The following is a 14,860-nucleotide window of genomic DNA, read 5'->3' as shown; positions in this document are numbered from 1 at the left end:
TTATTGAAGAATTGGTTTCAAATCCCGCCCGTGACATTTACTAGGGTTATTAGATAGCTGACACGTATATAGAAATTAAGGTTTGCAGAGCGCATTAAAAATATTATCTCATTTGATCCTCACTATAAGCCTGGGAGGTAAGTGCTATTATTTCCATTCTACAGTTGAGATAACTGAGGCTGAGAGAAGATTAGTGACTTGCCCAGGGTCACATAGTTAGCAAGTGACTGAGGCTGTATTTGAACTCAGATCTTCCCAGTTTCATGTATAGTGCTTTATCCACTGGGCCCCCTAGCTTTGGTCATGGATTGGGAACTGGGACAGGCTTTAGAGACCATATAGGCCAATCCTCCCCTTTTTATAGATAAGGAAAATGAGGTCCAGGGAACCTAAGTGATTTGTCCGAGAATACATAGGTAGTTAGCATCAGGAGAAGAATTTGAACCCATGTCTTCAGAGAACAGAAACAGTGCTCTTTCTGCTAGCTAGTACTCTGCTACTAAATCTGCAATTCCCTTACCAGGGATGGGGAACCTGTAGCCTCGAGGCCACACGTGGCCCTCTAGGTCCCTAAGTGTAGCCCTCTGACTGAATCCAAACTTCACAGAACACACATGTGGCCCTCTGGGGCCTCAAGGCGCCCTTGAGGACCCAGAGGGCCACATGTGACATTCAGTCAAAGGGCCACCCTTGAGGACCTAGAGGGCCACATGTGGCCTCTAGGCGGCAGGTTCTCCACCCTCCTTGAGTCTGTTTCCTCATGTAAAAATCATCATCCTCATCATCATAATACTTGCAATGCTATAATACTACTGTGATTGTGGGACTCATATGATAAAATGTCCATAAAATACTTTGCAGGCCTTTGAGTGCTATATAAATGTCAGTTGTAATTATGATGATAATGCCAGGCCCCTGGCCACGGTATAGATGCCCAGATCATTGCAGCGGGAAGAATGCTTCTGATCCTCCAAAGGATTCCTCCTTGCGTTTTGGGTGTGTCCAGTGCTGCTCTGGCCCCTCATTAGAGAGGAGGGCCTCTGGAGAGTAGCAATCCCTAGATCTCTAAACGTACACTTTGGAGCAAGAGTCCTTGTTTATGAGAAGGAAATGTGAGACAGGAGTAATTATTTGTTATTTGAGTTGCAGTTTGACTCTGGGGTCAAAGGTAAATGAGGCCACATTCTTTACTCTTGATTATGGGAAGCGAAGAGTCCTTGGGGGCTCATTCCCAATTAGAATATACAAATGTTCTGTCCCTCTGACTCTCAAGATGCATTTCTGCTTCTCAGAACCGGCTAGCCTAATGTACACAGATTTGAATGGCTCTGATCTTCTGATTACTCTGAGGATTTGTGATTTCCTTATTGTGGCTGCTCCCTTCACTGGTGCAGATCTTAACCCCTGCACCAGGTAGCAGATCATAGAACTAGAGCTCATCTTGTTCATCACTCTCATTCTCCATGGGACAGGGTCTGGTGTACATGCAGAAAGCCTGGGACAGCATCTCTCCATTTAGAAAACCTGCAAACCTTTCTTCTGTAAGAATTGTAATAATTTTCTAAGGGAAACGCCTTGAAAAGACAGACTGTGAAGTGTGGTTCTGGTCAGCTAACTGCATGTTAAAGAGGAGACTCTGATTGGCTGTGGAGGCTTTCGAACAGACCAATCATCTTCAGCTAGGATCTGTGCTTCATTTGATTCTGAGCAATCTCAGTGACAGCTTGGTCCATGGTGTCAAATGAAGAGAGTGGTTTCTGGAGGACTCTTGGGTTCCCCTTCCAGGGGAAAGCTGAGAGGAGAACTCATCCATCAGGGATGCTGCCTTTAGACACAAACTTGGTGGGACTAATGCTATGTTGGAACCAAATTAAGTTGAGCCTACTCTATCTTAGAAACCAAGGTGATATGGAGGAGAATATGCCCTGATGGTGTTGAGAGAAATGTTTCTATGTTTGTTATGGCTAAGCAAGTATCATTTTGTAAAAACTAATGTTCAGTGGTTAAATGGAACTGGGGAGTAGGTCACTTGCCTCTAACAGTGGGGGTAACAAAGACTGTGGAGTCTCCAGTGTTGGCAGTGAAGAGACCAGCGCACATGAAAACTCTGTTTGGCCTTGAGAGAATGAGGCCAGAACACAAACATTACATGTGATAAGGAAACTGACCTCAACATTGGTTCATCATTACCTTGATCAAAATTCTTGAGTCATTCAAAATTATTTCTTTACAAAGTTGTTGTTGTGTAAATTGCTCTCCTGATTCTGTATACTTCATTAGTTGATAGAAGCGTTCTCAGATTTCTCTGAACCCATTCCTTTCATCTTCTTTATTTTATAATAATATGCCATTGCATTCATGACCATTATTTATTACTATTGCATTCATTGTTATCAGTTCAGTGTTAGCATAGTGCCTTGTACCTAGCAGGGGCTTAATAAATATTGATTAATTAAGCCATTCCTCAATTGATGGGCACCCCTCTTAGTTTCCAGTTCTTTGGTACTATAAAAAGAGCTGCTATAAATATTTTTTACAGGTGAGTCCTTTTCCTCTTTCTTTGATCTCTTTGGTTTATAGGTCCAGTAGTATCATTGAGTCAAAATGTATGCATAGTTTGGGCATGATTACAATTTGCTTTCTGGAATGACCAGATCCGTTCACAGTTCCACCAACTTTGTGCTACTGTGTCCATTTTCCTGCAGCACCTCCAAAGTTTGTCATTTGCCTTTTCTGTCATCTTTGCCAATCTGGTTATGAACTTTAATGTCGCTTTAATTTGAATTTCTCTGATTAGTAATTTGGAGAATTTCTTCATACGGCTTTTGAAAGTTTGTATTTCTTCTTTAAAAACTGCTGTTTATATCTTTTGTCCATTAATAAATTGGGGAATGACTCTTATTCTTCTGTGTTAGAATCAATTTCTATGTATCTTGCAAATGAGATCTTTATTAGAGGCACTTGCTGCAAAGATTTTTTCCCAGTTAACTGTTTCCCTTCTAATTTTAGCCATATTGGTTTTGTTTGTGCAAAAAACTTTAAAAATTTTATATAATCAAAATTGAGTATTTTATCTTCTGTGATCCCAAATCTAATTTTTATCCTCACCAGCACCTGCAATCTCCCCAACTTTTTTTTTTTTTTTTGGCCAGACTATCACCTTTGCTTTAGATACACTCATGCCTCTTCATCCCATAAACAAAGGAGCTCCTGGGGAAACTCAAATCTCCTGAGTCACCCTATCAAAGTAAGGCCTGCACTAATGGCTGCAAGACCCTTTTCCAGCCAGTGGAGATTTTGGATTGAAGATTTAACTGGCCCCAATTCCCCAGCAATTTCCAACCAGGATGGATCAGTACCAGCCTCCAGGTCCAGGTTCCCTGCTCTCTCTCTCTCCAATACTTAGTCCTTCTTGACCCAGATAAGAGCCCTATAAAAAACCATTAGATTTTACTGGTTTTGGTACAGTCACTTGTGGCTCTCTGTGGACCTGGTTCCATCTTCCCTGACAGACCCTTCTTGTGAGTATTCCCCCTCAATACGACTGGCTTGATTGGCTTTCTCTCTGCTGACTCTGATTTGGTGTACTCTGTGCTTCTTCTTACTGAACCTTGCAATCTAGAACCTGACCAAAAGCATTAAGAATTCTTCTCATTTCAACGTATTGCTGAATCAGTCCAACTCTGCTGTCCTTTACTCCGAAATTCCTTGCTCCCTTTTTGCCATTTAGACCTTGCCAAACCCTAACTCTGACTTACTCTTACCATCTACCTCCTCTACTCACATGCCACTCAAGAGATCTGAAGGAGGTCATGTGACTTTGTTGACTGGGTCCATTGAATATTTATATTATCTGCTCTCAACTGGGCCCTCATTGCATCAAGGCAATCGTTTTTTACTGTTCCCTAATTGACTCTCCAACCAAGGTTATTCCAAACCTCTTTTTTCCTCGTCTCTCATAGTACCTCTTCCCTCCACCCTCTCAATGAAGTTGATTATGCCATGATATGATATGAGAGATGAACAGGGAAGAAGGATGTAAACATTTTGGAACCTAGAAAGAAATCAGGGCTGCTGAGGCTGCTGTGCCAGAGACCCAAGGACCAGAGATGAAGCCACTGTTGCCAATGAGCTCCACATTATGAAAGAAGTGCCAGTCTGTAGAGCAAGGAGAACAGGACTCTATGACATTAAACCAGAGCTCATCATCTTCCCCCCCCCCCATTCCCCTACCCACCAAGAAAACCTTCCCTTTCCCCAGTGCTTCTCTTACTGACGAGAGTATTACCCTTCTCCCAGTCACCCAGGTTTGTAATCTTGGCATCATCTCACTGTCCTCTGCCATCTGTCCTCAATGGACAGATCCAATCTGTTGTCAAGTCCTGTTTCTACCTTCACATCTTTTGTTTATGTCTCCTTATCTGCACTTGTATAGCCACCGCCCAGGTGTAGGACCTCATCTCCTCACACCTCGTGCCTGGGCTATTGCAATAGCGTTCTGGTTGCAATAGCTTTTCTGTCTCAAGTCTCTCCCCACTTCAATCCATCTTCCACTCAGCTACCAAAGTGATTTTCCTAAAGCACAATCTGATCAAATGAGATAAAACATGTAAAATGCTTTGAAAATCTTAAAGCATTATGTAAATGCTAGCTGTGATGATGATGATGATGTCAATTAACTGCAGTAACCCCGTATTACCTCCCAAACCCAATAAAATCTACTCTGTCTAGAATTTAAAGCCCTTCACAACCTTACGCTTTCCCATTTTTCCAGCATTCTTACACTTTATTTCCTCCCCTCCCACTCCTACCCTCACTCCCATCTCCCCTCCATATACCCTACAATCCAGTGACACTGACATTATTGTTGTTCCTCACACAGACTACTTCATTTCCCTTCTTCCTATCTTTTCACAGGCTCTCCCCAATGCCTCAAATGTTCTCCTTTCCCACCTTGGCCTCTTGGAATTTGCAGCCTTCATCGATCAAGACTCAGCTCAAATCCCAAGCTCTGCAAGAAGACTTTCCTTGTTCTCCTTCACTACTTGGGCCTTCCTTCTGAGACTTTCTACCTAGTCTATATATCTTGTATGTACTGAATTATTTACATGCTGTCTTCTCCAGTATAATGTGAGTTTCTTAAGGCAGGAACCTTGCTTTTACCTTTCTTTGTATCTTCTGTACTTAGCTCAGTGTCTGACACATAGTAAGTGCTTGATAAAGCTTTTTGACTGATTGAATGAATGAATATCTGAATAAGTGAATGACTTGGCCTGGGCAGAAGTCATGTGCTCCTGTTATGGAACTATTTATCGATCTCCCATCCTTTGCTTCCATTCAATCCTCTCAGTCTCTCAAGGGGAAAGATAAGCTTGCTCTCCCCACCTTTGTCTATGGGAGTTTGTTTTACTTTTTGCCTTTTTTTTTGTTCTAAAAGAAACCGGTTTCTCTAAGATAACATGGCTATTTATTGTGTTCCTGATTTGTGGGTGTCATTGGGTAAATGCAGCTGAGAAAGAAGCCAAAGATGGTAAGACATATGAGAAAAGTAGGAAATTTTATACTGTATATATGAATATATATGTATGTGTATATATACCCATATGTGTTTATATATGTACACATATGTGCATACACATATATGCATGTGTATATATATCTGTCAATGTTGTACAAAAACCTTTGCATTTTAAGTAAGCAAAATTGTCCTATCTTACTTCCTTCTCTGATCATGAACTCCTTCCCTATATATGATTGGGAAATGTATTTTCTTTCTCTCTCCTCTAAGTTGTTTCTGATGTGATCTCCTGAAATTTCTGTCTCTCTCTGTCTCTGTTTCTATCTCCCCCACCCTTTCCCTCTCTCTGTCCCTCTCTGTGGCTATCTCTCTGTCATATATATATATACATCTCCATGTATGTATACTTTGTTCCTCTTTCACACAAAGCTGCTACCCTCAAGAATATAAACTCCTTGAAGACAGGAACCATTTTGGTTTTGTGTCTGAATCCACAGCACGGTGCCTGGCACATAATAATCACTTAATAAATGATTGTGGAACAAATGGAGTTAATTGTCTTTTCTGTATGCTCTGGGCTTAGTGATAGTAGACAGGGTTTTCAATTCAACACAAATATTAATTGACCATTTACTACAATTCATTTATGTAACTCCTTGGTTTTCCTTACAACAAGCCTGTGGGGGTAAGCAAGGCAGCTTTATTATCTCCATTTTACAGATGAGGAAACCAAACCTGAAAGGTTAAGTAACAACCCCAGCTACACAGGTAGAAGTGCCAGATCTGGGACTCCAACGTTCCCTGGGACCCTTTCCATTAAACCATGCAACTTTATTTCAGCAGAGCATTATGGGAGAAGTGATTGAGCTTTGTCTAAGTTTTATCTAGTACCTGCCCCTATGAAGTTCTGTGAAGTTTGGATTCGGTCAAAGAGCTGAACCTGAGGACCCAGAGGGCCACATGTGGCCTCAAGGCCACAAGTCCCCCACCCCTGGTCTAGAAGGCTAGGAAGCAAACTCTATATTTATGTTGCAAAAGGATACTTAGATGAAAAAGAGTGATGCACTGTGCTTCCTGAAGTCCAAGGGGAGAAGTAGGCGTAAGGAGGTTGACTTCTACTTGGACTCTGCTGAGGTTCTTAACTTTTTTTTGCCTTCTGAACCCCTTTGAGGGTCTGGTGAAACCTTGCTTCGGGGGCAGCTAGGTAGCACAGTGGATGGAGTACAGGGCCCTGGAGTCAGGAAGATTTAGATTCCTAAGTTCAAATCTGGCCTCAGATACTTAGCTGTGTGACCCTGGGCAAGTCACTTACTCATTTACCCCAGTTTGCCTCAGTTTCCTCATCTATAAAATGAGCTGGAGAAGGAAATAGCAAACCACTCTAGCATCCTTGCCAAGAAAACTCCAGATGAGATCACATAGAGTCAGATGCGACTGAAAAACAACTGAACAACATTATCCTTTTTAGAATCATTTTTTAAAATAAATAAAATACATATAATTACAAAGGAAAACAATGATAAAGAAACATAGTTATTAAAAATGTAAACAAGTTTATGGGCTTCAGATTAAGAACTTTTACTAAGGAAGGGAATAGTGCTTAACACAGTTAGAGATCTATTCATAAGAAAGATTTGGGGAGGGAAGAGGTGAAGTCCCTTAGAGAATCTAAGCTTCTAGTGGGCATTTTTATCTCTAAACCTTAAGCCAGGAGGAGGTGGAAGTAAGGAGGGATGATGCCTAAGCCCTGTTCTTATGCCTTTCTCCTTTCCCCACCCCACTACAGGAAAGGGTGGGTCGGTCTACTCTTCATGACTCTATTTGCCAACCTTATAATTTTCCAAACCAAAATAATCTTCCTATTTCCTCCCCCATTAGAACATAAGCTCCTTGAGAACAGGACCCTGCCTCTGCCTTTGTGTTTCCATCCCAGAACTCAGTACAGTGCTTGACACCTGGTAACATCTTAATAAACGCTTTTTTATTCCTTCATTCTGTGTGTTAAGCAAGCAACACAGTATTTCCGACAGGTAGAGTAGGCTTTAATAAATGGTTGTTCGAATGAAATGTTTGTTGAGTCATGATTAGCCTGGGAAGGTTTCCTGGAAGGTGTGGGTTCTCCTTTGTATTTTTCTTTCTCCAGGTAGTAGAAATGGGTAATAACAAGATAAATTTATATATTACTTAATTCCTTCTCTTGTTATTGTACTCCTGGTCTTTCTACCCGCCTCCAGCTACAAAAATAACCCTGTTGGATCAGAAATAGATTGCAGGGCCTACGCTGGTCCTCGTCTTTGTGGTGCTAGGGCGCCACCTTGTGGGGTAATACATTTTGATTCGACAAATTCATTTAAGAAACTTTTCTATCTGAAGCATTATTCAGAATTTAGTGAGTCTTCAGACCAAATACTCGACACTTACTAGCTGTGTGACCTTGGGCAAGTCATTTAACCCCAATTGCCTAAAAAAAAAAGAATTTAGTGAGTCCTCAGCAAGCTTATGATCTAAAAGGGGATAAGACACACAAAAAAATAACTATAACATATACTTATTACATGACTTGTGTCAGAGATCCACAAGGCAAAATGCTGTATGAATTTTGAAGGCGAAGGTTATCATCAAGGAGAGGAGAGACCAGAGAAGGCTTTCCAAAGGAGGTAACACATGAGCACGATTTTGAAAATCTAGGCAAAAATCCACTTGGCAAAGATGGGAGGTGGGGTATGGCCTATATCAGATTGTGCGCCGTCTTGGGCAGGGAGGTGGGGAGGGAGGGGGAGAAAAATTCAAAACTCAAGAGCTTATGGAAGTGATTGTTGATAAATCAAAATAAATTAATTTTAAAAAAAAGATGGGAGGTGGGAAAAGGAGGGAGGGAGAGCTCTTCAGGCATAGGGGTAGTGTGAACAAAAAGTACAGTTATAGAAAGGGGCAGTAGGTGGTCTGGGCGAAGAATTGCCCAGTTTGGCTGGAGTGTGGAGGAAGTGAAGGCTAGACAGGTAGGTTGCAGCTAAATTGAGGAGATCTTGAATACATGTGATGCAAAGGAGTTTGACATTGACCTGGTAGGCAGGAATAATAATAATAATAATGTAATTTTATATAGTGCAATAAAGTTTACAAAGCACTATACATATATTATCTCATTTGGTCCTCATATCAACTTGTGTGGTTGGTGCTATTATTATCCCCGTTTTACAGATAAATAAGGTTAAGTGAGTTGCTCTGGGTCACTGAATTAGTCTGAGGTAGAATTTTAACTCAGTCTTTCTGACTCAAAGTCTAGCCCTCTATACATTGCTCTTCCTGGCTGCCAGAAGAGAAACAATGGAGATTTTTCACTGCAGGAATGGTATGACCAGAAAGCTTAAAGAAGTGAAAGGGAATGGACACCTGTTTGGAGGCTACTGCAACTCGTGTGTGTGTGTGTGTGTGTGTGTGTGTTTGTGTGTGTGTGTGTTGCAAGGTAATGAGGATGTCAGTGGGAATAGAGAAGAGGGACGTTAGAATTAATAGGACACTGTAATTGGTTACATATGAATGCTAAAGGAGAGCAAAAGTCACAAATAACCACAAAATTAGAAACTTGGGAATCTGGATGAATGGCGTCATGGTCCCAAATAGTGAAGTCATGAGGAGGAGGTGGTTTAGGGAGAAAGGGGAAAAAATGTTTGGGATGTGTGTGGTTTTAGTTTCAGGTGCAATGTCTAGGTAGATATATGCGTCTATAGTTCTGAAGAAGTCTAGTCTGGAGGTAGAGAATTGTGAGTCATTTGCATAGAGGTGGTAGTTGAGGTTGTGAGAGTGAATTAGATGATTAAAGAAGAGAGCTGTAAGAGATGTAATAGTTTCCTCAAACTGCTAACAAAGAAGCCCAGAGGAAGCTAAAAAACCCCAACAGGGAAGCTGTCACTCAGTCTTAGCAAGACCAGCAGTAATGATAAAAATACTGTACCGTTTTCCTGATGGTGGGGAGTAAATATCAACTACCCTCTAACTCCCCAGGAGTATTTCTTTCATCCCACTATCATGAGTCAGCACCAGTGTCTATGTCCAGACATCTTCTTCCCAGACCAGAGTGCCTGGTTCTGCTAGACACAGATAAGAATCCTATAAAAAACCCAACAGACTTCACAGGTTTGCTGAGAAGGTGCCCAGTTCCACCAGGGCCCCAGCAACCTATTTCCATCATTCTCTAAGACTGCCCTTTGTTATATGAGTATATCCTCTCAGTACACTGGCTTGCTTTACTTTCTTGTTTTAAGTTCCTTGTGTTCTTGTCCTGGCTTTTGGTATTCCAAATCTTCCTAATTTGACGTTAAGACAAAAGTGAGAGAGAAAAGAATTCTGACAAGATGATCCTTAAGGAATATAGACATTAAGGAGCAAGTTAGAGGTTAAGGAAGATAAGACAACAAAGAAAAAGGAGGAATGATTGGAGAAGAACCAGAAGACTGTAGAGGGTCTGAAGTCAAAGAAGACTGGAGGCCAGAAAGTCAGAGGTTAAAGAGTGGGTGGTGAAGAAATGGAGGTATTAAGGAAGTCACAACTCTTTACAGAAGTTTGACAGTAAAGGGGGAGAGAGAGACAGGATTGTAGGTAGCTGGATGTGCCTATACAAAAATGCAAGGGAAACCTTTTTAAATTTTTTAAGGATTGAGGAGACCACATTATATTTGAGGACAGAGAAGAAAGAACTACCGGAGAGGGAAAGAGAAGACGCATGAGAGAGAGCTAAGCTCAGGATAAGGCAGAAGGAAATGGATTTAAGGATACAGGTAGAGACGTGAGCTTTAGGGAAAAGCAGGGACATCTTTTCTTTTGTGAATAGGGGCAAGGAAGAGAAAATATGTGATGATGCGATACCACTTGCGAATTCAATCTGGTCCCTGGGGATCCAGACTTTCAACTTTAATTCTACCTTACCACCAACTCCAGCTCCCTTCTGTTTAGAGAGGGGATATTTATCAATCAACAAGCATATATTAAGTGCCTATTATATTTTTATATTATATTTTGAAGACCAAAGCAAAAACATACTTTGCCATCTAGAAGGTTACCATCTTGCTGGAGGAAACAACATGTACATAAGTAGGTATATATAAAAGAGAAACAAGGTGATTTTGGGAAGGACAGCAATTGAGGTGAGCTTTGAAGAGAAACAAGGGGTTCTTAGGGAGAGAATGCATTCTAGACATGAGGGACAATCAATGCAAAGGCACTGAGGTAAGGAGAATGAATGCCTTGCATGAGCAATAGAAAAAAAGGTCATTTTTCCTGAACCACAGCCAAGAATATGCTAGTAAATGTTTAACTACTGGGTCTCTGGAGGGGGGTGGGAAGCATGCTTTAACATACTTTTAATGTTTAATCTGTGTATTGTTAACATTTTCTTCATAGTTTTTTAAAATCTAGACTTTCAACAAAATAATAAATAAAGCCTTGATTTGTAACATTTGCCAATTTCTGAAGTATAAATGATCACACTTAAAATCTAACCATCTGCTCTCCTCAGCTCCAGCTGAGTCTAGCATCCCTCTGATCATAGCATGCATGGAGGGGAGTAATGTGCAATAATGCTGGAAAAATAGGGTGGATGGCCAGTATATTTGCTTATCTATACAAATAGTTCTTGCTTTATCTAAGTGGACCTTTCTGCAGACCTCTCTGTAAAGTGATTTTTATGTAATGCAAATTTGCCCTTATTCACCCACTTCACTTAACCTATACAACAAAAGCATACACAAAATAATACCTTCTTGCAAGTCATAAAATACCTTTACACAAGTCATAAAATGTAGTAAAATGCAGACATATGAAATATTGCACCAGCTTTATAAACAGAATTATGGAACAACAGGTAAAGTTGATTTGTTGTTGTTGTTGTGCAGTGAAGTTAACATAGGTGTGCACCTAGCCTTTACCACTGGCTTCATGACTTTTTTTTTTATGAAGCCTAAGAGAGATGTTTGGACAGAGTCTTTTTTTTTCTTCCATCTGATAATAGCAAGCAATATTACATTCAACTAGTCTTTGAACTTTTAAAAATCTTGAAGTATATGGATCCATCTTTTCAACACAAGAACAAAATTCACTCAAATGATGAAATGGTTCTACCAATTATTTCATTATGAACCTTTTTGGCTTGACCTCAAATTCGGAAGCTTTCCTTTGTCTTCTGCAGTCTTTGCAGCTAGATCCTCATTCAACAATTCTTCTCGGGGCTGCTAGATGGCGCAATGGATAAAGCACTGGCCCTGGACTCAGGAAGACCTAAGTTCAAATTTGACTTCAGACACTTGATACTACCAGCTGTGTAACCTCGACAAGTCACTTCACCCCATTACCTTGAAAAAAAAATAAATAAATAAAAAATTCTTCTCCATGCAACTTAATCAACTCCTCCACATAATTCTCATCCACTTTTAGCTCCAATTCTTATTTTAATTTTACAGTCTTACTTCGCACTTCTTCTAACCTTTCATCTTTGTCCATTCCACAGGAATGAACTGTGGGCATGCTTTTTTTTTTCCAAACTCTCTTCACACATGTTTCTGTTACTTCTTCCCACACCTTAGCAATATTTGGGATTGCTTAGCAAATATTATAGGACTTCCAGATGTCTCTCAATTTTAACTCCTTATCTGCATTCAAAGCTGCAATTGTGTGGACAAATGTAACGCTAGTGTTAGGGGGAAGGTAGACCACTTTTACATTTTCATTAAAATCATCCAGATGGAGAGGGTGACCTGGGGCATTATCTAAAATAAGTAGAATCTTGAAAGGAATGCCATCATCATTACAAAACTTGTTGACTTTGACTTCTGAAAGGAATATGATAAGGATTATCTTTGTCTTAGGGTTAGTGAAATAATATACAGATAGTGTTAACATCCTTGCTGATTCCTTCCAATGCTCTGGGATTTTTTAAGTGGTGTACAAGAACAGGTTTTAATTTGCAAGTCCCAAATGCATTTCCTCCAAGCAAAAGAGTAACTATTTTTTGAAACTTCATACCCTGGCATAGTTTTTTCCTCTACTGAGATGTAGGTTCAAGATGGTATTCTATGATAAAATAGGCCAGTTTTGCCTTCATTAAAGCAAGTAGAGACTTCATCTATTATTTTTTGCAGGAACTCTGGGAACTTCTTTCCTGTTTCAATATCTGCAGCCTCTCCTGACTGACATTTATTTGCATATTATGAAATCCTGCACAATTTTAAAATTGGAATTAGGATTTCTTTCAGAATTCTTTACTTAGAGTCAAATTTACGTAATATAAATTTACATAAGCAAGAACTATGTGTACATATACATACATATGGAATATATACATATACACACATAAGTATATGTGTATGTATATATATGTGTATATGTATCTCTTGAAGTTTAGGGGTTTAGGGGTGCTGGGATCCTGAAATCACAACACACGGGTCCTGCCTGAAAGAATTTGACCCAGGCCTTCTTTCAGCCAAAGACAAGTTTTATTAGAACATCCGTCATATTGGGCAGACTCTTAAGGAGTCTGAACATTAGTGAGCTATTGGCTAGATTATAAGAATCTGAGAAGTGACTAGATTTTAAGAATCTGAGCACCTTAATAGAGACAAGATATACAGAAAGACTGTGGGAAGGATCTCAGAGTGGCCAAGTAGTTTGGGGTGACTGGAGGAGGGGTCTAAGGAGGATCTGGATGGGAGTGGCCAGTAAGCTGGGATAGACAGAATGCCTAGGACCTGGACCATGTGGCCAAGGAATAATGGAGCCTACCTAGGATTAAGGGTGGGAAATGGCCTGGGGGTCATAGGGAGGTAAAATAATGGAGGTCTAGGCTAGGTTAACCACAAGAGAGAATTGAGAGATTGGGTGTAGCCAGAATGAAAGGCCAGTTGATGGGATTATAGCCTCAGGGGAACGCCAGAGATTTGGCCATGTGGGAAAGTCCAGGGTTCTTTCTTTCTGGGGTCTAGATCCCATCCTCATCATTTCTATATATTCTATGTATCTCTATCTCTCTACATTTGTATCTATCTGTCTATCTGGAGGGCAATATTGATGAGGAAGTATATGGATCTCATGTAGGAGAGGGTAGAGAGCCTGCTTCTGGAGATCCACATGATTGATAGAGGACCCCTTCCTGATTTTGAGCGTGCATAGACATTCTGTAATGGGTTCTGTTCTGCTAAATGTGTGATGGAAAGATTGCTGATTGGCAGGGTAGCCAGGACTGGAGTATCTCCAGAAGTCTCTAACCAACTAAAGGGAATCCCTAGCTTTACTGCTTCCTCTTTTTCCATGCTAGCTGCCTATGAGGAGAGATATGCTATAAAAAATTCTGGATGGGGAGAGCCTAGAGCAGGAGTGGGGAACCTGTGGCCTTGAGGCCACATGTGGCCCTCTAGGTCCTCAAGTGTGGCCCTACCACATGTGGTCTCAAGGCCACAGGTTCCCCACCTCCTGGCTAGAGGCTCTACCCAGATCAGAACAATATGTGGCCTGTGAGTACAGGCCTCTATTCTTTGCCTTTGGTCTTTCCTCCTTTAGACGAAGGAGTATTGAAGGCAGCCATGATGATGTTGTGGGCTTCTAAAGACCGTGATGAACCACTAGAAGTCTGGGAGCTGGAGTCCCTGCTGGGATTTGCTGGAAACCAGATGGTGAGGAGCCAAGTTCTGAATGGCTTGTTAGACTCAGTATAGATGGAAGGCAGTCAAGAAGGAGCTATAACAACTCATCCAGTGGCCATGCAACAACTCTGTTGTTGAGTCCTGTCAATTCAAACTTTGATTCTGCCTTCACAACATCTCTCATGTACATCCCTTTTTCTCCTCTGACACTCCCACTACCTTGGTGTAAGCCCTCCTCATCTCACCAAAGGCCTAATGCAATAGGCTGTTGATTGTTCTCTCTGCTTCTCTCCATCTTCCACTCTGCTTTCAAATTGATATTCATAAAACACAAGTCTGACCATGTCACCCACCTATTCAATAACCTTCAGTGGTTCCCTGTCACCTCCAGGATCAAATATAAAATTCTCTATTTGGCATTCAAAGCTCTTCATAACCTGGCTTCCTCCTCTATTCATTTTTCTAACACTTTATGCCCCCACCAAGTACTCTGAGCTCCAATGACATTTATTTCCTTGCTGTTCCTCCCACAAAACACTTCTGATTCCGCCCATTTTCATTGCCAAAATGTCCCCCATGCCTTGAATTCTCTTCCTCCTCAACTCAGCCTCCTGGCTTGCTTTAAGTCCCAGCTAAAATCCTACCTTCTACAAGAAGCTTTTCACAATCCCACTTAATGCTGAGAACTTCTTTCTGTGGATTACATCCAAAT

The 14,860-nt window shown here is 40.9% G+C and overlaps 1 pseudogene; it reads left to right on the top strand.

Annotated features, from left to right (window-relative positions):
* Window positions 1–14,860, top strand: part of LOC114049125 — a 58,032-nt pseudogene that overhangs the window by 34,897 nt on the left and 8,275 nt on the right.

The sequence above is a fragment of the Vombatus ursinus genome, unplaced genomic scaffold (genome assembly GCF_900497805.2).
Source record: "Vombatus ursinus unplaced genomic scaffold, bare-nosed wombat genome assembly UNPS02014797.1, whole genome shotgun sequence".
Taxonomy (NCBI): domain Eukaryota; kingdom Metazoa; phylum Chordata; class Mammalia; order Diprotodontia; family Vombatidae; genus Vombatus; species Vombatus ursinus.
This window is presented reverse-complemented; position numbering and strand designations above follow the sequence as displayed.